General features: G+C 43.2%; 1 protein-coding gene and 1 long non-coding RNA gene across 2 annotated transcripts in view; both read right to left on the bottom strand.

Annotated features, from left to right (window-relative positions):
* The window catches only part of FAM20B (FAM20B glycosaminoglycan xylosylkinase), a 39,859-nt gene extending 38,054 nt beyond the window's left edge, over positions 1-1,805 (bottom strand). The window contains exon 1 of the mRNA XM_075936860.1: positions 1,715-1,805. The gene's annotated coding sequence lies outside the window, so the exon portion shown is untranslated. The remainder of the gene's footprint in view (positions 1-1,714) is intronic.
* A 21-nt stretch (positions 1,806-1,826) lies between these two features.
* Positions 1,827-24,506, bottom strand: part of LOC106732278 (uncharacterized) — a 36,046-nt gene continuing 13,366 nt past the window's right edge. Inside the window, exons 3-7 of the long non-coding RNA XR_012906046.1 lie at positions 23,956-24,083; positions 19,903-20,032; positions 17,553-17,719; positions 16,346-16,443; positions 1,827-14,554 (exon numbers count right to left, since the gene is read on the bottom strand). This is a non-coding gene — a long non-coding RNA (uncharacterized LOC106732278). The remainder of the gene's footprint in view (positions 14,555-16,345; positions 16,444-17,552; positions 17,720-19,902; positions 20,033-23,955; positions 24,084-24,506) is intronic.

The raw sequence follows: 24,506 nt of genomic DNA on the forward strand, positions 1-24,506 counted from the left end.
GGATGGGAACAGGTTCTCATATTTTTTAATGGGCTTTTAAAATACTTAGCTCTTGCAGTATAGAGCAGTCTGCACAGTTCCTATGGGAGCTGTCGAGTAGATGATCTGATTTCATGGTATTCTAATTACTAGTTAGTGGAACTATTATTTCAGCCTCACATATGGATTCATGAGATAAAGAAAGCCTATGAAAAACAAACACCAAGATATTCAGAGGTCTTTGGGTTCCTGTGAAAAACAAAGGCACAGCTCTAGAAGATATCTGTGTAGCCCTCTGAAAATGTGCTTTCCATAGTTAACAATCAGTCAGGAAGTGCACCTCTGAATGTTTAGAGACATACTAGATTAACATACACATACCTCTGCAAGTAATGATATAGACTTTTATTATTTTTCATGCTTGTAATAGATGTTCAATAGTCAAAAATGTATTCAATTTGCAATTTAATCTAATAGGAGTTTCTGAAACACTGTACGTGAACAATACCACCACCTTTTGGCATAGCACTTTTCTTCAGAAGTTCTCAAAGCACTTTACAAAGGAGGCCACAGTATTATTAATCCCATTTTACAGATGGGGACATGACTTGCCCAAGGTCACCCAGCAGGCCAATGGCAGAGCTGAGACTAGAACCTAGGTCTCCTGAATCCCAGTCTAGTGCTCCATCCACTCAGAAACAATGCCTCTACACTGTTGAAATGCAGGCTCTCTCAGGAGGAGTGAAATGGCTAAGGAGTCACTTGTGAATGGGATAAAAATATTCTCTCTGTGATACTCTCCCAGAAGACATTATGGCAACTTGTTCAATATTCTTCTCGCCTTCCAAAACAATTCCTGAGAATGCATCTTTCCAGAGAAGCTGTTGTGCTACAAGACCATGCCTGCACCACACACTAGTTCTGTTGTGTCTTGCTTTGCCCTGTGCTCACTAGTATCTTTAGATAGTAGGTGTTTAGGGCCCGGAATTTATTCCGGACTGCCTGGTCTCTTTGATGGGGGCTGAGAAGTGAGAGGATCTGGAAATGGGGGCATACACATGGCAAGTCCACAGTATCTAGATACTATAAGAATGAGTGTAATATAAGAATCTACATAGGCAAAGTCTGCCCTTCTTCTGACCTCACACAACTCCCTCCAGAGTAAGCAGGGGTATCTCTCTGGGGAATGAGATGTGTGATTCGGACAGACACGGGGTGGAATGCTACCCATCACATTAGATTTTCTTCATCTAGGTTAGACAGTTTTCTCCTCCATGCTCAAACACACCAAAGGGAGCATTCTGGGGTTAATCACTAGGCAAAGGGATTCTTTGGCAAAACATGGCTCCCATGTTACCAGGGAGCTGGAAAGGAGTGCAGAGGCATGGGACTTCCTCAGAGGTTAGCTTCCAGTGATGCCTTCAGGAGCCATACATTTTGGGGGTTGAACTCTTTAGCCATTTCACAAGGAAGGCACCCCCCACTCCAAGGCTCATTCAGGGAACTTCTGGAATTTCCCATCCTCTACACATAGACATGGCACACTTGACACACAGGATGGTCCCTAGAGATTTTTCTTTATAAGCCCCATTCACAACATACCTGTAACTCATGTCTTCAACAACCAATTGGTTTGCCAGTTGGCATGTTTGAAATACACAAGGACTAGAATTTTTCTAGTTTTTTTTTTTTTAAGTTTAGGAATAAAGATTTAAGTTATGGCTAATAAACCTACTTGGCATTCCTTGTGGCGCATGATTTATTGATCCGTGTGTTTCAGCCTGGTCAGGATTCCAAGATGTCACAAACATTTTCATGCACACAAGCAGATGCTATCATGCCTATTAATTGATATTGACGAGAAAAAATTATTACTATTACTACTACCATTAAAATTAGCACCTCATTGTTGGCAGCTGACAGATCCAGTCCTAAGTGATTAAAGATTTAAATATCCCACAATTAAAGTTTACATTACCAACCAATTAGCACTTTACATTTTAAGTGCTAGGAAATCAACTACATTCCAGACCTGCTAGAAATGAGGCTGGCTCAGCTGGGTTATGAAGGATCAGTGAGTCAGAGGTGGAGGAGGGAAAGGAGACTGAGTTCTCATGCTGAGTCACCTTTGGTATCTGGCAGACCTATTAAGGGCCAAGTGATTGCAGCTTCATTCCTGCAGACTTTGGCAGCGGGAAGAGAAGTGGACTCGAGATAGGACACAGATTGAATCATGGAAAAAGACTGGTGAAAGTGAAGTTGGATAGAGTCTGGACTGGTATTGGGCCAGGAACCAAGGATTATTTAAGAAACCAATAATGGAGATTCTCAGGAACTGCGGAGTTGGGACTGGCTTGAGAGCACAATCAGAGAACCATAAAACAATTCTCAGCTCCAGTCGAATTGCTGCATCCCCAGAAGAGAAAACTTTAGGAGAACACCTAGGCTGTTCCCAGATGCTGCACAGATCTCCTCACTTGAAGCAGTCAGATAAACTTGCCAATACAATAAATCCAATGTTTACAAGCAACCACAGAAATTCCAAAGCAAAAAGCTCCACCATGGTTCAGCTTGCTCTGTGCAGTTCCATGAAACACTGCTATGAAAAACCCCACCGGCATTGAAAGGATGGGAATAACAAACCTAGGGTTTAAAACCAATTCTGACAATGCTGATACCAAGCTTTGTGCCGTGTTAGCGCACACAGAGCATTAAACGGGAATGTTCTCAACGATCAGCCAGCAAAAGGAAACAAAACATTTCGCTGAGCACATCTACCCTGCTCGGGAAGAGGAAAGGCAAGAGAATGAACTGCATGTGACAGATGTCAGTTGCTTCATCTTATTCACAACCGGAAGGCACTCAGACATTATGCGGGTGAGTGTGGTATAAGAACGTGCATGGAATAAGTCAAATAAACAACTTTGACTTTGCCCCACAACAAAGCTCTCATCATGACTGCAAAGTGCAAATGGTTCTTTAGTCTCTAGTCAACAATGCCAGACCCTTGATAGCTCACTTAATCAATGGGATGAAACCTTGGACTGGGACAACTGTTAAGCCAGGTTTACCATCACTTTGAGCAGATTTCCAGAGTAGATCTTAGACTTACCCAGTACCAGTATCTACTCACACGCTGCATATCGGCCTATACAGTACCCAGGACACACAGGCATCCTTTTCCTCTCTCGTTTCTTTGTTTTAAAAAGAAAAGTTTTCTAATTAACTGACTCACCACAGGGCTTAAACGACCAGCTAACAAAAACAGACACCAGAGTGGTAGAGGGAAAAAATCCAAGACAGAGTGAGGGAAGCCTCAACCTGATTGAATGAGCTCTGAGCTTTTTGCAGCTGCTGCAGCTGTTCATAAGGAAGTGAAGGGCAAACGTGAGACCACTTTTAGACTCACTGAACCCAGCCCCAGGAAAGGACAAAGCAAGGAAAGAGGATTAGTCCTCATGGACACTACTTTCTAAAAGATTCCAGGTGTTTACAGCGCTGGTATACTGAACTCACAAATAGGAACACACAAAGGCCACCTGCTAACTAAACAACAACAACATCATCATCTGTTTTTTATACAGATCAACAGATTTTAAAGTGCTTCATTCTCTTTAAGCACCAGTCTTGACAAGACACACACCAATGCTTACAGGAACAATTGACATCAAACTCAGCACGCATTGCATGCAGAGTCCACAAAAAGCAAAAGTGTTCTCAATGATGAGCACCCAGCCTCTTAAATTCTGCCCCATCAATTCGCTCACAATTACTACAGAGCATCAGTGAACCAAATACAAGCTACCACATGGCCCTCTTTCAAAGCAGTACATAAAAACTTAAATTGCTCTTATTCACAGTGAAGTTATTAAAAAGTTTGACATTTCATACAGTACCTCATGCAATTCTAGAAAACTATGGACAGTTCAACAATTCAAGATTGCCTAAATATAATATTCAAGTTTCTCTATGGCATTCATCAGTGTAATATATAAACATGTAGCAAGATTTTCTTACTGACAAAAATGATCCCACATATTAGTACCATGATAAATATTTCTATAGACAAAGCTGCTGTGGGAATAAATTATGCATGGCCCATACCTGTTGATAAAAATTAATCCACTCCATTAAAGCAGGAGCTAGTCATGTCAGAATGAAACCTCAAACTTTACTCTTCACAACAAACCATACACGTCTTGAATAGACAATGTTAAAAAGGTATACAAGGGCCCAGTCCAACTTCCAGTAAAGTCAAAGGAAAGACTACCATTAGTTTCAGTGGATGCCTAGTTTGAGCTCTAAAACAGAAAACACAAATCCAGAGAGAGTTGAAGTTGCTTGGCAGGTCACTGAATTTGTTTGTTTAATGGTGGGAGCAAGACAGGCCATTAAAGATGGCATCAGAATTATTTATTCAAGGTTAGATGGTAGTTGCCATAGTTTAGCATCTGAGGCTTTTGCCTCTTCTTTCACAGATGTGTTTTAATGGTTCATCTTTTCTCAAATTACCCTTAACTACAAACCAAAGTATTTCTGTTTGGGTTATACAAATAAGAAACAGTGCAAACAGCCTGCCTCTCCACTCTCAGCAAAGTGCTTTTAAGCATAGAGCAATTCAGGTCTGGCTTACATTACAGAAATCTGTGTATTTTCTGTCTTCCCCAGCACATGTTTGTACGTGTGTGCCCCGACAAGTTCATCTCCTCACCTAAACACACACGCAGGCCCCCTTACCTTGCTGGCACCATGATAGGAAAAATCTCTCCAAATCAGTACAGGACACCAAATTGAACCCTGATTGTCCCCTCCCTTTCTGTGTTTTCTCTTTTGGGAGCTGTCAGATTCCAGCATGATTACACAGTGGAGCAGCAGCCAGTTGATCATAGATCATATTAGACTAAACTTCCTACTGGCAGAAGGGAATGAGTTCCGCTCCCTTTGCTACGTACCTTCCTGACTAAGGCAAAAGGTATTCAGAGCAAAGAAATGAAAAGCAGTGAAGTCAGTGATGGTTTCATGAAACCCAGATGTTAGTTTAGGTTGGTTTCCCATGAAACAACCAGTTCTCGCATCCTTCAGCACCACAAGCTGTGCCAGGGGTGAGGGCAGAAAACGAGACACATTAAATACACTTCATACCTGAACAAACACAAACTATATCTAAAAAGAATGTCAAAAGAGGTCTTTTCAAGTTGCCCAGTTCTGCCAGAGCAAAAACAAACCCATGGAGTTAACGTGATTAACATATTTTTAGTGTATTCTTGTTTTGCAGCAGGGAAGTGAGAAATAACCCTACACATTTGTTTGAAAAGCACCTTTAAAATGTTTTCTGCAGATGCATTGATTTCAAATCTGGTCTAGTGTAGAGTGGGAAGCATCAATTGTTGATAACTGTTGATTTTCTTAAGATAAAATCTGGCAATTAAAGCCTCATGCAGAAATTATGGGTCTTATTCAAAAGATGTTTAATGTCTTTTGGGACACAGATTGAAGGAAGACTGAAGAGCTTATGCAGACTGGTAAGCTCCATGGAGCAGGCACGCAGTCATGGGTATGCACAGAACTGCACCAAGCACAATATCTACAGGACACATGGAGACTTGTATCGTGCACAGTAATAATAATGGAAGTGTCGCAGGCAGGGATCAAACTATTAAAAACAGTAGTAATCGCCCAAGCTCCTCCCACTTGTCACAAAAGTTTTGGCTAGGAAATTAAGAATTGAATTTGAACCAGCTGACTGTGCAAGGGGAATCTGAAGCAGGCAGAATGTTAGTAACCACATTGGAACTTGGCCATAATAATGTTTACACATCCACTGTTATGAAATGTGATATGGGATCTTTAAATGACTGGGAGAAGTCAAAACTTTGGCTAACCCCCAAAGACAGAAGGCACCACACCTCAACAATGCAGGGCTGAGAAACTGGTTCAGCGCTGACTCACAGGGAAGGACACCTATTGAGGGCTCGTGTGTGTAATTAGTTTGCTGCAAACTGGGGCATAGATCTATTCTGCACGTGTCCATTGGAGTGTAACTGTCTGTGGGCCCCCTACTGCTACATTCTGAATTTGAACCAGCTGGGTTCAAATTTGAATTCATGAACATAACATGAATCAGCTGGGTGAACCCTAACAATGGGACCAAGGCAAGCTAGCATACAGTAGATTCACAGCCAAGCTTGCCACAGTCTAATTGTTCATATAGACAAGCCCTGAGTCACTAATCTCCCTTCCTGCAACTTATAGGTGTTTTTTGCACTTCAGCCAGCCTAATGCTGATCACAGGAATTCCTGCTTCACTTGCAAGATCTGATGGGACTCACAGAAATGGGTGGAAGTGTTAAAGGTATAAGAAAATCTACACTGGAAACAGGCCCAAGCACTAGTCAAGGACTATAGGGTAAAACCAAGGAATTCCTCGACCTATATCCTCTGTATACACACAGCCCAATCAAACCTGGAATGTTCCTCTCTGTAAAGCAGTGGGTAGGCAGCTTGTAGTCCAAGGGCCACACGTGGCTCATCGAGACGCTGTTTGTGGCCCACAAGGCATTTTGTTTACTGTTGTTCACAAGCAGGATGGCCAGATTCCTCCAGTTTCCATCCATGTCACATTTTCCTTACCAGAATTACTAGAGTGACATGCACATAAAGCAAGGACACACACAGGCAGCAAGGGGGGGCAGGAGGAGGGGAATGACTAGTCAACTAGTCAGCAGAGTATCCAATAAGTAAATGCTTAAGAGCTGGTCGACTAGTCTTTAGCATCCTTAGTTGGCTGTGGGGTTGATTGCAGGAGTGGGTTCCTGGATGAGTATGATGGTGTGCTAGTCACTGTCGGTGAGCCAGAACAGTCAACTAAAAAGTCAGTAGCTATGATAAACAAGAGAAAGTATTAGCTCTATTAGATACCCACAATTTTGAAGGAGGAAAAAAATCCCTAGCACCTAACAAATGAACTTGGGCTACCACTGGACATGGGTGTTTTCCGGAGAAAAGTTTTCAAGTACAAGGGACATTTCCTTTCATCGTCCAAGGCATTTCCAGCCATTGTGTATCTAGGGGACTTAACGAGCAGCGAATGTTCAAGCAAAGGTAGGATAGTACCAAAAAGTTTCTAGACTAAACAGGACAAAAACAAATGTATGCCACATGTTAAGAAACCCCCCCCCCCAACAACCTATGGCCCAAAATTTAGTGTAGAGTTGCTATTTTAAATGCTATAAAGTAGTTTTGCGAGCTTTGGCAGGAAACTGCATTGGCAGGAAAGGAAGAGCAAGAAAAGGTTTGGCTTGTAACAGTCAGAGTGGGTGAGTCTGGTACAAGGAGCTGCGGTCTGTCGGCTATGGGCAACTGATAAGAAGCATGACGTTTCCAATGGACCACTACAGACTGTGTTTTCATTTTGAAATGCTGGATTTAAAGTTTCTTACGCCCAAAAGAATATTTTATTCTCCTAGGGAAGCATCCTGTTCAGTGTGCTACCATTCCAGACTGTCGAGCTCAGACTTGCAGGGAAGATGAAAAACTGCTTGATCTTGGGTCAGAAAGTCCAAAAGCCAATTCCCATGTAAAGGAGATCTTGGCTGTGAAAGAAATGCTATTCCTTCTTCGAACCACCCCAGGCTTTTGCCGAGAGGAATGAAAGGCCCACATGGATATGTAGGGCCAAGGAGTCATTGCTCTAAAGATAGAACGTGGGAGCATACTAAATCTTCTCCTAGAGTTACCATCTTTGATGCATGAAAAACCTGGCACCCTCGGCCCTCCAGACACACACAGAGTAGCAAGCCTGCCACAAGTCTGACCCACAGCTGCAAGGCAACTCCTTAAATCCCCCAACTTCAGAAGTCACTTATTATCTAGAGCAGTGGTTCTCAACTTACAGCCCAATCAGCCCACAGCACACATCCTCAGGGGCATACAGGTAATTGACCACACACACACAGTCAGTCAATGTGGCCCTCATACAATATAGAGAGGGATGCATAAGTGGCCCACAATAGTAAATAGGTTGAGAACAATTGATCTAAAGAGATAACACAGATTTAAGATCGATAAAATAATTTTCCTAGCTTGGCTGTATTTCTCCAAGCTGCTTTGCTTCTGTCTATCTTCATTGAGATTTTTTATTTTTTTTGCCAATGGCATTGATTCTTTATTTTAATTATATGCTTGAATGTGAACCTTTTGGAAATGAATACCTAAAGATAATCCATTGAGTCTATTTCTTGATTTTGCCTTTGCCAATTGACTTTGCCATAGTCTTCAATTTCTGATTTTCAAATGGCAACATCATAGAATTTCAGAAAGAAAAAGCTGAGGTTGCATCTGACACAAAGTTCAATTTTGACAGTTCAACACCTATGTGATTCCTCTGATCAGTCACAAGGCGTAGTGGCGAGCAGACAGCTGTGGTATGTTCAACAGTTTTGATTGGTTATTGCTTAAAACTGTAGAAGTGGGAACACAAAAGCATCTTTAGCTGGACAAAAATGCTTAACATTAGATATCACAGCGTATTGTGGTAATCATGCAAACAAACATAAAAATGGTTTGTTAAATTATTTTTCTGGCAACTGGCAAATCCATAAAAACAGCCAGGCTGGTCAAATATTACCTAGGTGATAATTGCACCTATTGGGCCAGAAGGGTAAGCAGGCTCAGTCTCTCTCGGCACTGATCATTTGATCAACCTCATCAGAGTGACTCAGACTCTGCTGTAATGAGGCTAATGTCCTTCAGTGAAATCCCCACTCCAAAGCCTGAGATGGCAGAACCAGGAAAACAGCTTGCTTGGGCATATGGAGAATCTTCAGAACTCAGTTGGCTGACATCTCCCTCAACATCAAAATTCTCCAGGCTTCATTTCAAATGAGCCCTAAAAGCTTTCTCCATTGGATTAAATTTCAGGCAGTCTTCCACTTCACTTCTGAATCCTAAGGGTGAAAACAATGCTCTGCGTGAACAACAGACAAAGCCCCGTACCCGGTCCCCAGGTGTCTGAGGGACCAGACATGATCAGCAGCAACTGAAGTATGCATGATGTGCAAAGCTTGAAGTGGTCTCTGGACTGTCACATGGACCCTGAGGAAGGAGAAAGGAAAAATAAATCTTAATCTGACCACCAGACTGAAAAGGAACCACCAAATGAGGTGGAGGTGGGGAGTTCCAAACAGTTCCCACAATAGTGCAGAGAAAAGCTGAACAAAAGGGACCAAATCCATACCAAAACCCACAATGGTGTGGAGTGAAGTAGACAACAATCTTAACTAAATGATTCCTAGCAGCCTAATAAGGCAGAGCAGTTGAAAGACAGCAGCGGTGCCACTAAAACATCCTTTATTTTTATTTTTTTTTACACTCTCAGTACTTAGGACCTGCATGGTTGTTAGGCTGACTGCGCTCTTATTTTTTTATACCATCAGGATTTAGCATGTGGCTTTTGGGAGGACGTGTGCCTACTCTTGTCACGCACTGCCGACGAGGACGTTTTCTGCTCTAGCCACAACTAGCACTCCATTCTACTGTTTGCCAGCTGTGACCAAAAAATGTGATAGATTTCTCCTTAAAATAGCTCAAACATCCCCAAAACACATTTTTCCCTCTTTTTTTGATTGTCTCATAGCAATTTCTGGTCTTAAACCCATATGTTTTGTGTAGAAGTTATACACTACGCTGAGTAGATGTGGACAATGGAAGTTTTGGGTCAAGAAGTACAAATGCAGCTAATAACTTCTAAATAATGTCCACAAAGCGTTCAATAGCTAAAAACTCAGAATTTGCTGGTGTCACGATCAATATTTCCTCTAATTTTTTTCCTTCTCTGTGCAGAATAAATCTTACATGCACCAACGCATATGCGGATGTGCACCACCGGTAGACATGCTGTGTATGCTCTGCTAATCAGCGGGTGGAGGGGCATTTGACTCTCTTCTGGGTGGCTGCCCATGTGCCCAGCTTACGGGGAACACTGCTCACAATCAAAACTTGTGAATAAAAACTGATCTATTATCTCCAGTTACCACAGAGGTCAAACAAAAGATATCAGGACTGGGTCACAAATACCTATTACAGGGACAGAAAGGACAATGTACATCAGGGTGACATGCCATAGCACAGAAAGAGGCATACTTTGAAATGTTGATTAAGAACTGTCTTTCTTATAAGTGGACTCTTCTCCAGCTTACACTTTTAGGTATTTATATAGCCAATATTTGTACTGAATTTTTTGCATACAAGATTAATTTGTATTGAATTGCAATATTTTTTTTTGTACATTCTATAAAGTAACTCATTCTACCCAAAAGAGATGAAGAAATCCATCAGTAATATATCAAGCCAAAACACATAATCAAGAGAGCGGACAATTGTCAACGTGACTTGAGGAATCCCTCTCCCTAACTGTCCACAGGGTGTCAGTGTTATTTCATGCAATTCCGTCTTATGCGGGAATCAGGCAAACTCTATTCAGACTAATTCTCCCCCAAACAATTCTTAACCTTTTGCCTGATTTCTGCAAAGAACTGCTGCTTTCACCACAAACTTCCCTCCTTTTCCAAGTCAGCAGCCATTAAATGTGATTAAAACAGATTTCTGAAAATGGGACACGTGTACACACACACCCCAGGTAGAATAGGAAAAGCAACTGGAAGATATGGTGAAAACTCTCAGGGGGTAACCATATAAGTCTGTGTCTGCAAAAACAATGAGGAGTCCTACAGCACTTTACAGTAATAGATTTATTAAGGGATAAGTTTTCATGGGTAAAACCCACTTCATCAGATGAATTGGAATGGAACTTACAGAAGCAGCAGTGTATATAATGAAGAAGTTGCTTATGGTTAATGAAGCTAATCAAATCAGGGCAGAAGTGGGTCATTCATAGCATTTGGTCTGGAGAGGTGAATATTTAGAAAAAGGGGAAGAAAGAGTTACTCACCTTGTGCAGTAACGGTGGTTCTTTGAGATGTGTCCCCGTGGGTGCTCCACTCTGGGATTCTGGTGGTACTTGTTCTACAGCACCCAGTTGTAGAAGGTGTGAAACCTCCTGTTGGGGAAGGGTTTCATGAGATGGGTCCCTGAAGAGGGATGGGGTGGGTAGGAGGCAGGGAAGTGAACAGCATAGCATAGCCGTGTTGAATCAGTTCCAGGACCCATTTGTCTGATGTGATGAGGGACCATTGGTGGAAAAAGGTCTGGAGAGGGTGATGGAATTGAGAAAGGCTGGTTGCAGGTGGTGGTGGAATGGATTTCTGGCTCTCAACCTGTTTTTCAAACCTGCTGTTTGTTTGCAGGTGGGTGGGTTGCGGAGGAGTGCTGTTGGTGTTGAGGTCTAGGACACTGTGGTCTTTGCTTTTGATGGAAGTCGTATCTGGTCTGTTGTCTAAAGGGCTCCCTGGTAGGTCTGGTACCTCATTCTCTTAAAGGGGGGAGTGTACATTCCCAGAGTCCTGAGGGTGGTATAGGAATTCTTCATGGAATGCAACACCTCCTCCGTCTTGGCTGCGAATAGGTTGGTCTTATCGAACGATAGATCCTCGACCTTCTGTTGTAAATCCCTCAGAACCCCTGATGCCTGAAGCCAGGAGATCCTTCATAGAACAACTGCAGATGCTGTAATATGGGCCACGGTGTCTGCCATGTCCATAGCAGACTGTAGGGCAGTACGAGAGATGGTGTGGCCCTCCTGCATCATGTTGAGTAGAGTTGGTCTCTTGTGTTCTGGGAGGTGTTGGAGCAGATCCTGCAGTTTGGAATAATTGGCGTGGTCATAGTTCGTGAGCATCGCTGTATAATTTGCTGCTCTGAGGAGCAAGGTGGTGGAGGAGTAGACCTTGTGGCCCATGATGTCAACTCTCTTGTGGTCTCTGTCCTGTGGAGTGGTTCTAAGGTTAGGTTGTCTTCCCTTATGCAGAACAGAATCAACTACTACTGAGTTTGGAGGGGGATGAGTAAAAAGAAAGTCCATGTCTTTGGGGGCGATGAAATATTTGCAGTCAGCCCTTTTGTTTGTCAGGGTAATGGGAGCAGGAGTCTGCCAGATGTTATCGGCAGAGTCCATAATAGCCTCGTCCATGGGGAGTGCTATTCTGGAGGTTGTAGGAGGTTGCAGTGTGCGTAGAAGCTGGTATTGCTTCACTTGCACCTCCTGAAGGCAAGGCTGGATTACCCAATTGGCAGACTAATCATGTGCTTAGGGCACCAGCAAAGAAGGGGCACCAAAAAAAAAAAAAAAAAAAAAAGATTTTTTTTTTAAATTTGATATTTCAAAAAAAGCATCAAAGTAGTCATAATGGGAAAAATCAGAACTTTGTTAGGCTTCCTTACACTCTACTACACACTCTTCCCCCGTTTTTCTGTTCTCTTTTTATTATTTATACCTACCTAAACCGGGGGGCGTCCTACTAATGTAGATCTGATTTCCTCTCATTATTTCCATCCTGTCATGTACTGCAATAAATTTATGTTTTATTATTGATATATTCTTGAGTTATATGTACTTAATTCATATAACACCATAATCTTTTCAGTGCTTAGGGCCTCTAAAGGTCTTAATCCAGCCCTGCCTAAAGGTCTCGCTCCTGCGCCAAGGCCACTCTTTTGAAAAGGTCTTGGAACTTTCTCCTGGTTGGATGGTGGGGCTTCAGCTGCGACTGTCTTATCGGGAGATGATGATGAATTGTGTAAGGGGGATCTCGCCTCTCCTTCGGAGAGAGTCCTGTATCTCCAAGTGAGCTGGAGAGTTTGGCTCAGTCACCGAAACAGTGATAGGAGGCGAGGCCGGTGGTGGTCTAGGGATGGTAGAAGGGGCACGCTGATTGCTCTTCTTGGGACGTGGCTCCCATGGCTGCCATTGAGTGGTGTATGGCGGTGTTGGGTAGGCATACTGCTGTGCATACCATGGTGGTGGAGGAGGAGGGTATGCATATTGTACTGTGCCAGGTTGCCAAAAGGGCAGTCTGTGGGCCGGGCTGGAGCGTTGAGAAGAAAACCTGCTCCTTGATTTCGTGCCGATCTCACTGGGGGAGCGAGAAACACTGGAAGACCTACAGGACCGCACCGACTGTATGGATGAACCCGGTGCCTTTGATGTATGACTTCACACCGGCGATCGGTACTGGTCTAATCCTTCCATCGTTGCTGGGCAGTATGGGTTAGTCTGTGCTTCTTCGGTGCAGATATCGTGCCGGTCTTGTATGGTGCTTTGGTGCCGATCACTGCCTGTGCTGGCCCGCCAGTGTGGCCAGTGCCGAAGGTGTATCTGGCATCGTAGACAGCGGTGCCATTGATCTCTGTTTTGGCTCCGAGTGGGCTCTCTTGTGTGGTGCCGGTGTCTTAGTGCCATACCAGACGTTCTGGGTCTATCCTCAGGGCTGATCTGTGCAGCAGTCAGTGCCGAGGGTAGCGAGCGAGTTGGAGAAAGGCCTGTTTTTAATGCCGCGAGGCTGGAGTGGGTAGAGGAATGATCTTTATCCATACCCTTACTCTATGAGGCCGGTTTTGGAGCCGCGGGAGAGCCCTCTGAAGACAGGAGAAGGGACTTCTCGTAAAGGAGTGTCTTGAGTCTGTTAGCTCGATCACGACGCGCTCTCGTGGTGAGTTTAGAGAAGTGGCGGCACTTGTGTCTGATGTGACTCCCCCAGACACTTTACGAACTTAGAGTGCCCATCAGAACTGGGCATAGAGACTCGCACCTCTTAAAGCCAGGAGAACCGGACAGGAGGCACTTGGGGGGGGAGGGAAGGGAAGGAGGAAAGCAGCGAGCTGCAACGAAAAAAATTTTTTTTTTTTTTTTTTGAAACTGACTGGGAAGGAGAAAAGGAGCTGAAATAACTTAGATAATGAGGTAAACTATAGGGATTAACTGGGTACTTGTCTATTTTTTTAACAGAAATTTGAGAGATCAAAAGGCTCTGTCTGCTGCCGAGGACGGTAGAGAAGGAACTGAGGAGCCGCGCCATGCACGCACCTAATGGATTCCAACAGCACAAGGGGGCGCTGCGGCACGTGTGCAGCATGGTAGAAACTGCTAGAAAAAGTCTCCGGTTGCCGGTGTGAGGATGCACCAGTGCCCAGAGTGGAGCACCCATGGGGACCACTTGAAGGAGAAAATGTTTTTGCAGTGCATTAACTAAATTGATAGTACTGAATTTGCAAAGGAACTCTAGTTCAGCTGTCTCCCTTTGTAACCAGTTTTTCAAATTCCTTTGTAGAAGCACTTTCAAATCAATTACTGAACGTCCAGGAGCATAAAGTGTTCCGCTACAGGTTTATCTATGTGTGTTGCCATTCCTGATGTGTGTCCATTTATCCTTTGGTTTAGAGACTGTCTGGTTTGGCCAATATTCATAGCAGAAGGGCATTGCTGGCCCTCGATGGCATATACCACATTAGTGAATGTGCAGGTGGATGAATAAGACTTCAGAATTCTGACATTTACTACTCACATTTGCAGCTCAGGAATCTGGTTGGAATCTCAGCCAAGATGGCTCTCTTTCCCATGCAAGAGCTTGCTGCTTTTTCCTCTCAGATGCGGACCTCACCACACGATCCATGCCTGTCTCACCTGAAGAGTAGATTGTTGCAATGTGGTCTGCATAGACCCAGATCTTAAATCCACCTAGAGGCTGAAGATGTTGCTGAATATTGCTGTTCATGCTGACAGTAGCATCCAACCCATAGATATTATTGCTACTGACTCTGCCGGCACAAAAAGTCATGCTGCACTCTACTAGCTGTAGCAGATACATGTACAAACACATACAGATGTACCCACCGATTGCTTCAGATAAATATATAAACTAGTTCTGGTTCTCCTTTCAGTGACTATGCCTGGAGTGCCTTGCCTAGTGGGGTATTGGTACATAGGTGGGGCTCCTAAGAACTATTACAATTAATAATTCAGAAATGCTTCTTCCAATTCCAATCAGGTTACGTTGTCTGAGAAAGCCTCTCCCCATTCCAACAGGTTGGATGTGTGCATGCAGCAGGAAGGGATACTAGAACCTGCCCTCCAACAAAACCTTTTGAAAATGTACTTTTGAGGATTCTTCAGTATAACATTCATAGTTTTTCTTTGCTATGTAATTGTAAAAGGAGAGTTTAAGTGTTGTTTAATTTTTTTTTAAAAGTATAAAAGAAAAAATTTGTCTTTCCTAGTAATGCCATCCCAAAATGCTTCAAAAAGCAAAAGAGTTTGTTGCCAATGGTGCAGACACTATCCGTGTATTCATGGAAGGAAGTCACTAGGCACTTAACCATCCATAGTTTACACACATCCTTAGACATTAGAGGATTACTATTTGTATTATGGTACAAGATTAAGAACTCATTGTGCCACGCTTTCTCTTACTCTGTATTAGAAAGTCCCTGCCACAAGGAGCTTACAGTTTATACTGGCAAGGCAAGCAAAGTATGGGAGAGGAAATAGAGGCAGAAACAGGCAAAGTAATGTGCACAAGGATACACATCTGGTCAGTGGCAGAGCTGGGAGGACAGCACCCAGGTATTTTAACTCCCTGTCCAGTGCCCTACCTTCTGGGCCATGACAGAGGGAACAGTGACTAGGACCAGGGGCCATGTTCTTTAGTATTTAAAAATGAACCGTAGCAACTACTATTGTTAATAATCGTGTTAGTTAAGGTAGTATCTAAGGGTCAACCAAGATCAGGATGCTATTGTGCTACGCACTGTGCAAACGGTAGACTGTCCCTGCCTTTAGGAGCTAACAGGATGACAGTAACATTGCAGCATCTCCCAGTAACATGATGCAATGTCACCTGTGCATATGGGTATATCCACATTGTGCTGAAACACCCATGGCTGACTGGTGTCAGCTGAGTTAGGCTTGCAGGCTTTGGGACTGAAACCATGTGGTGGAGATGCTCTGGGACCCTCCCCCCCCTTAAGGGGTCTTAGGACCTGGGCTCTAACCCAAGTCTGAATGTCAACCCCCACAATTTCACAGCCCCATAGCCTGAGTCCCATGAGCCCAAGTCAGCTGATGCAGACCAGCCACAGGTGTTTAATTGCAGTGCAGACATGCTCTGAGTCCTGGTGTGGGAACCAAACCCACAAAATTCCAGGCCAATTGCAGGAACGCTGCCAGTTGAGCAACAGCAGCACTTCGCTCTTACTTGAAATGTTTTGCAGTGGGGGAGAGACTCCCCTGAGAAGCTACAACTGTTCTCAACCGGCATCTACCAGATTCTGCCTTTTACTGGGAAAGGAAGAGTGACTTCACTTTTTACCTCCGTCTTCCCCCTTTCCTTTACCCTAAACAGGCAGATATGGCGTTGCAAGAGAATTAATTACAGCTGGAAGCTAAAATAGGAAAATAAAATTAAAAATACTAAACCACAAGGCTTCTTCTATTGCTTTTTCCTCTGCAGAGTTGAGGATGGATGAGGTGACCTGGGAAAACTGGCAGATGGAAAACCCATTACAGATGTGAGGCTAGGAAAAAAAAAAGGCAAAGGAACAATATGAGAGTTGTAAATTTCAAGTTTGGGGGGTAAAATATATTGCCTAGCAACAAGAACCCAAATAGGAAACAAGTAACCCCCTGAGAGAGATGCTTTAGAAACCCTACCCAAGGTGAGGACTGTATTACCAGAGACCTGAGCAGCTGCTGTTCTCCCAGCTAAAATTATAGCACAGCCGAGAGAGAGAGAGATTTAATTTCTCTTTTGCATACATTCACACACAAATCTGTGTTCCCCTTATTCTGTGAAAGAGAATGTGAGCATGCACATGCACACAGACTGCACATGGGGCCCGGAGAACTGGAACAGAATTTGCTGTGCACTCAAATTCAGCAACGAAGAAAAGATGTCTCATGACATGCTTAAATCTCTTCCAGCGTCAGTTCTACTGGGGCGTAGAATCATTGCTTCCATATGCTTGAGCCTCTCTACGTGATCCAATGCATTTTTATACCATTTCATAAATCCTTTTCTAATACCCCTGGCTTATCAAAGCATGGATGTCTCTACTCTGTTTCAAATGGGGGAACACTATGGAAAGTAAGTAACAGAGGAAGGGGAGAACAGAATTCTAAATGGAACTTAAAGGGACATTGTCAACTTTGAAAGCTCAGAAAGCACATCCTTTGGCAGTTTCTTCCTTCCTCTCGTTACTTAATATCTGATTCATTCTAACACTAGAAATACAATAAAATAATAAAATACAGGACTATGTAGCACTTTAAAGACTAACAAGATGGTTTATTAGATGACAAGCTTTCGTGGGCCAGACCCACTTCCTCAGATCAAATATTTGATCTGAGGAAGTGGGTCTGGCCCACAAAAGCCCATCATCTAATAAACCATCTTGTTAGTCCTGTATTTTGTTTCAGCTACACCAGACTAACACGGCTACATTTCTATCAATAAAATAATAATAATAATAAAACAACTTACAAATCACACCAATGAATGACTTGAGGCCTCTATAGGACACAGAGAGCTCATGCACCATCAGACAAAAACTAGCAACCAATAAAACTTTCCTTTAAAAACAATTTCCTCTTAAAGATTTAAAAACAACACTTCTTCCCTCATTACCTTTTGCCTCATCAAAGGGTCAATCAGCTGTCAAGGAGTTCCCTGGTAACTGCATCAGAATATGTTGAGTTAATCCAAGGTTGTTCAATCTCATGTGTGGTACATTGGCAGAGCAGCGTTAGAGGTGCTGCGGAATAATTCAGAATTTACCTCGTGTCGTTTTGCTTCTGTAGGTAAACACACATGCGTACGCACAAATTTTTGCTTTTGTAAAAAGCAAGATTTACAAGATAAATTAACAACAATGTTCCTGTGAAGGTTAAAAAAAAGCTGTTTGGACAGAGTTATTCTCCTGCAACACTTATAACCCAAATACTGCAGCATTTTCCAACTGCCCAAGAATCAAAGTGAACTTGATTAGAAAAGGATTAAAAACTAAGTGACAGGGACAAGTCTAGTTCCACCATGGAGTGGAAAGAATGATCAAACAGCATGAACTTTGCTCAGCATTAACATAATTCTTGTCTTATTGAAAATCAGTGGGAGTTTTATTATTGAATCTGAGCAGAGTTAGTTCAATATTATATACAATTAAAATTCTCACCTTTAAAATACTTCAGTTTAAGCAGTCTCAAATAGATCAGACACACAGGCTGAGCTTTTCAAAACAATCTAGGGGATTTTTAGATATATATTCCTTTAATTTAAACAGAAGATAAATCTAAATCCTTTGTAGACGGCTTTGAAAATCATGACCTCAGTACATTTAAAAAAAATGTACCTGCAGGTGTCTATATTTTGTGTCACAAGCATAATTACTGTTAATTTTTTAATTTGCCTCTGGACTCTTAATACTGGTGCTCCAAACAGAAATAGACATCATAAACACTAACAGAAAATCAAAATACTAAACAGCAAAAAAGTTTCCTGTTAGTAGAGGAAGGGAGGAATTCTTAAACAAGGGTAGGCAGTATTTAAAATTAGCTAATTGAAGTTTTCCATTAAAAATAATATGTTTAAATATATTTTTCGTTTGTTTTGGACATTTTCCATTTTTCAGTTAAGTCCAACAATGAAAAGCTTGACAAGTTTCAGAGGGGTAGTCATGCTAGTCTGTTTCAGCAAAAACAAGCAGTCCTGTGGTACCTTATATTTGTCACTCAATTACAGAGGGAGACGGCCGAACTGGAATTCATTTACAAGTTTGGCATTGTTAGCCTGGGCTGGAATGAAGATATTAACTGATTAACACACTACAAAGCCAATTTTTCCATCAATATATTCACATTTTCACATCAATAGCTATGAATGGGACACATTCACCCTACTTAATTATCTTCATAAACATGGGTCCTACAATTTTTTGCTGGTATACACACACACACACACACACACACACACACACACCCACCCACCCACCCCCACATCCCTTGGATTCTGTATTTTCTACTCCAATTCATCTGATGAATTGGATTTTACCCACTAAAGCTCAAGATCTAATATTTTTGTTAGTCTCGAAGGCATCACAGGACCATTTGTTGTTTTTAAAGATACAGATTAACATGGTTACCCCTCAGACATTTATGTGGGCATAAGCTTTAATGGACTGTAGCCCACTTCATCAGATGCAATGAAATGCTTGTAATTCTTCCTTCACCCCTTTTTTAAGTGTCAAAATCAAAGCCAGAAGAATGGGGCTAAAGAGGAAAAAGCAGAGGAGAAAAACCAGAAGATTAAAAAGGGCTGATAACTAGAAAATAAATGAAAAAAAAATCTATAGAGGAAAAAAAATCACTTTTTAAAATAAGCAAAATAATATTTTCAGATTTTCTGAAATTCCTTTAACACTTTTCAACCTGTTCTAGTTAAGAGAGAAGATTTCTTGCTGTGTGGGTGTGGCACGTGTGTTTAAAATACAATAAAATATGGAAAAATGGACTGACAGGGATTGCTACCACAAACACTTGGTGCCTTCTACTGGTGGAGGCTGGTGTCGTCAGTGCTGATGCCTGTTTTAAAACCTGATCTTTGAGGTTTGTTCTATGTAATGGACTCCATTTAAGATTCTTAAAAAACCCACCGGGACTCACCCACTAATTTATAGACAACACACACAAGAGGAGCAGAAATTAAACTAGGTATATGTAATGCCTTCCTTGCTTGTGCACCAGCCTAAAATATTAGGTAAAAGCAATATTTACCTAATATTGGGAAAAACCTGAAATGGTCAAAATACTCATCTAGCTGAAGACAGCCCAGAGAGTTTTTGGATGAGACAGAAGAGGGGAAGAAAAGCCAGTTGCCATTGTAAATGTGACTAACAAGGACAAATACATCTGTTTGTCTGCTTTTTGTGAGACATGGAGCAGGCCTGAGAGAAGAGCTCTCTCTCCCTATTTGATTCTCTTACCTTAGAGATATCAGGGATACCAAGGCTTTTCTCTTCGTTACTTTTGAAGGAAGTTTTCTTTTGAAGACTCAGAAAAGTGGATTGACATTTTTCTAAGATCTGAATCAAAGATCAGGTTGCTGAACCTTATCTAGTCAGAAGAAAGCACTGTTAATTAAATAAGGGGTCACAAAGACAAGACCAAAAAAAAAAATGGTTTAAACCATTCAAATACAAATAATTTCTTTTCTCAATTGCTCAGTTTTCACTTAATTAGCATGGGCTAGAACTCTCCTGGTTTTCTAGTGACCCACAGATATTGTGTAAAGCAGTGAATTTCAGCAAAAAACAGCAGGAGTGCAACTGTTGTACCAGCTGCACCAGTAGGATATCTAGTGTAGTCAAGGTCCCAATGGCATCTTGTTTCCCTCATTGCAGCAGCTAGATCTTCTGGCATCTCTCTCATCACATCAGTCAAGATGCTAGTCTCCAGTAGAAATCCCACTGATGTTAGCGCTGTACACCTTGCATTAACACTGGTAGGAATGTTTTACTAAAATTCCCTAGCGTAGACAGGGGCCTACAGTCTTTCAAGGAAGAAAAGGGCAATCAAAATCTGAGCATTTTATGGTGAGAAAAATGAACCAAGAATTTCTTTTACCTCCCAAAAACTATTTTCAGGTCTTCATTAGACATCAAGAAGAAAAAAAATAGAGCTCAAATCCCACCCCCCTGACTCGTTTGCCAGCCTTTTTAACTATTGGGAGGCTGCCTTTCCCATACTATTACCCTCTCCCCCCCACATCCAAGAGATTGACCTGTGAGGGCACTGCCATGAAATTCAGCTCAGTTTTCTGGCACAGAGGACAGCATGGACAGAGAAGTGAGCCTGAGTATTCTGGGTACCTTTTCGTAACCGGGAAGCCGATTTGTAGGCAGGAAAATATATACATTGGGGCCAAATTCATCACCCCATCAAGGAGGTAACACTAGGCATGAAATTGACCCTTGGAGTTCAATGAAACTAAAATATGCCCAACAGTTTATCCACACTATTGAGTGAAAACAGGCTGCTAAGAAGCGCCCTCAAGCTGAACAGTTCTACAGTGTGGAAACTGAAATCTCAGGGAATATTCAGAAGCGCCAGTTTCTCCAAATGTAAAGTGGCACTGCTGCTCTTGGATGGTGAAAAAGATGAAGCAGTGAAGGGTCCAAGTGGACTTGTAAAGTCTGGCAAGACTCCCCCGCCCCCTTCTGGTGCAGCTGACTCCCAGCGGGGTGTGTGGGGGGAAAGAGCAATTTAAGATGTGCTTTTCTAAGAATTCTGATTACTCTTCTTTCTAGTGCAGTGGTCCATGGATCTGTTGGGGTTTGCAGACTATGTCCAAGATTTCCTCAGGGGTCAGACCTCCATTAGAAATTTTTTTTAGAAGTCAGCAAATGGAAAAAAGATGGAAAACCATTGCTCTAGTGAAAAAAGGTACCTTCAACTAGGTGTGAGTCTCTCCATCTGCCTTTTTGGATCTATGCTGCCCTTTGAGTTTATTAATATCGGCTAGAGGTTTTGCTTACATAGAAACAGCAGGATATTTTGGCAGGAGTTAAAAAAAGCTCTACCGCCACACTTTAAACACATACAAAGTTACTACAGTAATGGCTGTTTACATCCCAGACAGTGTACCAATTCAGACCCACGGCAGAAAATGCTGAATGTGGCAGTATTTATTTTAAATATGGCATAAGGACATACTTTTCAGAAGGGAACCTTGCAAAAGGAGAATTTCCATGTTATGCAGGCTTACCCTATTGCCAGCTAGTCATCTAGCCCTCCCTCCACATTCTCTTAACCCCTCTTCTTGGAGTCTCTGGTCTCTTCCCTCATCCCCATCACTGCTATATCTGTCCACTTATTTTGGTGGCTGATGAATGGGACTCTTGTTACCTGGTCTTCTCATGAAGAAGGTGGCCGCTTTCCCACAGCTGGCTTTGAGAAATGGAGAAGGGCAGCAGACAGATTGATGAGTAGGGAAAGTGGCTTCAGGAGAGCCATCAAATGCTTTCTTTATTCTCCAGCATTAACAGGAGTTTCCTGGCATGCAGGAAGGAAATTTAACAGCTTGCCCCACCTTTCTGAGTCTTCTACTTTCCCTAGAGTGTACCTCGATTCTTCTTCAACTACTCCTCCAAAGCGACAGGGGTTGCCGGTCTCAAAAGGTGATAAGAGACTACCAAAGTAGCCACATAGCACTATGCTGTCATTCTTAATTATTGTGGGCAGGAGGTTTGGGCTAATGTTCTGTTTTTCTTGTCCCTCCCACTCATCTTTCTTCCATCCTGTGGCCTCCATGGCTGCATTCACTGCAACGAGCTATATGCTGTGGAATCTTGAAACTCCAGCTGTTCTCAAATGCAGTAGCCCTGGCTGCTGACAAACACAAGTCAATAGGAACAGAACAATAATAGCTAGGCCTTGTATAACATTTCATTAGTAGATCTCAAAGCATAGTAGAGTCAGCATCATCATCCCCTTGTCCCATGTGGGGAAACTGAGGCACCAGGAGGTGAAGTGATTTGTTCAAGGCCACCCAGCAGATCAGTGACAAATTTGGATCTCTTGAGTCTGAGTCCAGTGCTCATATCTTCAACATTACAGTTTCTCAACATTTTTGATAGCAGGGACTGTCTTGCCACCTTCCTGAAATGTGTCCAGGTGATCTCACAGGGAGCACTGCGGGTTCCCAGATGGCTTGTTGAGTAACACTGCTCTCTCTCAACACTAGCTACACATCAAATAGAAGATGGAGCCAAGACTTCCGGTTTTGAAAGCCTAAATGGTGAGGAGCCAAACTCTCTCAGTAACACCCCTTCCTTGGTCAAGACACTGAAGGCATCATATATCTAGTAGCCCAGTGTCTGAACGTCTGTAACGCCAAAATGCTGGCTGTTCCCCTGGGGGGGGGGGGGGGGGGTACTGTTGCCTGAAATGCTGGCTGTTCCCTCTGGGCGGCGCTGTTGCCTGAAATGCTGGCTGTTCCCTCTGGGCGGCCCATGCTGCATGGGGAGTGCAGGGCCCAAATGGCTGCTTGTGCCGCTTGCTCCCGCGCGGTGGCCCGGCTGAGCGGCGCAGAAGTCAGCCGAGTGCCACTGTGGAAGGGGAAAAGGGGCAGGGCGGGGATGTACATGCCCAGGGGGTGGGGCCTGGCCATGTACATTGGCACCTGGCCCCCCCTTTGCAGGGGCGGATGAGAGCTTTGCGGGACCCAGGGCAGCACAATTTCTCCGGGCCCCCCTTTGGAGAAAAAAATAGAAAAAAAGGCATCAAATGCATAATTTGAAGGCTATTTTCATATTAAATGTGAATTGGGTAAATTTGATAGAAACTTAATTTCGTTGGATAATTTTTATTCTAATTATATTGTAATTAATTTTTAAACAAAATTCTGCATTAATAAAAAGGGGAGAGATGTCCAAATGTTGAGCAAAAAAAGTGCCCTCCCCGCCCCCAAAAAATAATCATAGCACCTTTAAATCTCACACTCTCCATCCCCACCAGACATGGCAGGGCAAGAACGTCCCAAGTGGCTTTCCAGCTGAGAAAAACTGAAAATACCAGACATTTTACTGGTCCGGTATTTTCTGTTTTTTTTTTTTTTTACCTGACAGAAGCCACAAATACCGGACTGTCAGGGCCAATACCAGACACCTGGCAACCCTAGTCCTAACTGGAGCCTGCATTTACAATAGGCCAAGGACGTAAATTGGGGGATTTTGGCCCCTTCCCCACTTCGGAAAAAGGTCATAATGGGGGGGGGAGGGTTGTAAACTGGGCTGTTATAAAGCAGGGGCCTCCGGTATTTGTGGCAGGGGTGGGAAACCTCTCTTGGGTTAGGGGCCACTGACTCCACAGAAAAATCAGCTGGGGACTACACAAACGGGCTGGGGACCAGCAGGCCTGGAGCGGGTCTGGCCAGGGGTTTGGACTGTGCCCGAGGGCAGAGGACTGGGGTGCAGGGTCTGGGAGGAGGGCTATGTGGGTGCAGATATCGGAGTGGGAGTGGCTGGGAGGCCACTTACCTAGAAGCGCTGCTCGCCCGTTTCTCCCACAGGCCCTGCCTGGCCATGTGCTGGGGGATTAAAAGCCTGAGGGGAGCGGTGATTGGTGGGTTCCCGCAGCTGCCATTGTCCAGGTCCGTGAAACTCCCCTACACAAGAGAGAAGGATGATCAAACCCATTATCTATTTTTCTCCACTCTTTGTCCTAATTGCTTACCACATCAGATTCATCACTTCTGCATGTGAGAAGGGTGTCCAATGTCTTTGTCCAAAGCCAACTCTACAGACTGTGAAGTAGCCAACAGGAAAAAAAAAACCCTTTCCCTTACACAGTTCTTTGAACTATGCATGACAGGGTCAGGTCAGCGGGATACAGAAGAATGCTAGAAGCCCTAGAAGTACATGAGCCCTAGATTAAGTACGTCTCTGTTCCCTGGGTAAACTGACAGGGGCTGGCCTAGAACCAGCAGGAACTTTCCAGAAGCAGTCTGGAAGAATCAGGTCAGGTGACACCACCTGGAGCTAATTAGCAGTCTTCCAGAGCCAAGGCAATCAGGCTAATCAGACCACCT

This window comes from Pelodiscus sinensis, chromosome 9 (genome assembly GCF_049634645.1).
Source record: "Pelodiscus sinensis isolate JC-2024 chromosome 9, ASM4963464v1, whole genome shotgun sequence".
Classification (NCBI taxonomy): Eukaryota; Metazoa; Chordata; order Testudines; family Trionychidae; genus Pelodiscus; species Pelodiscus sinensis.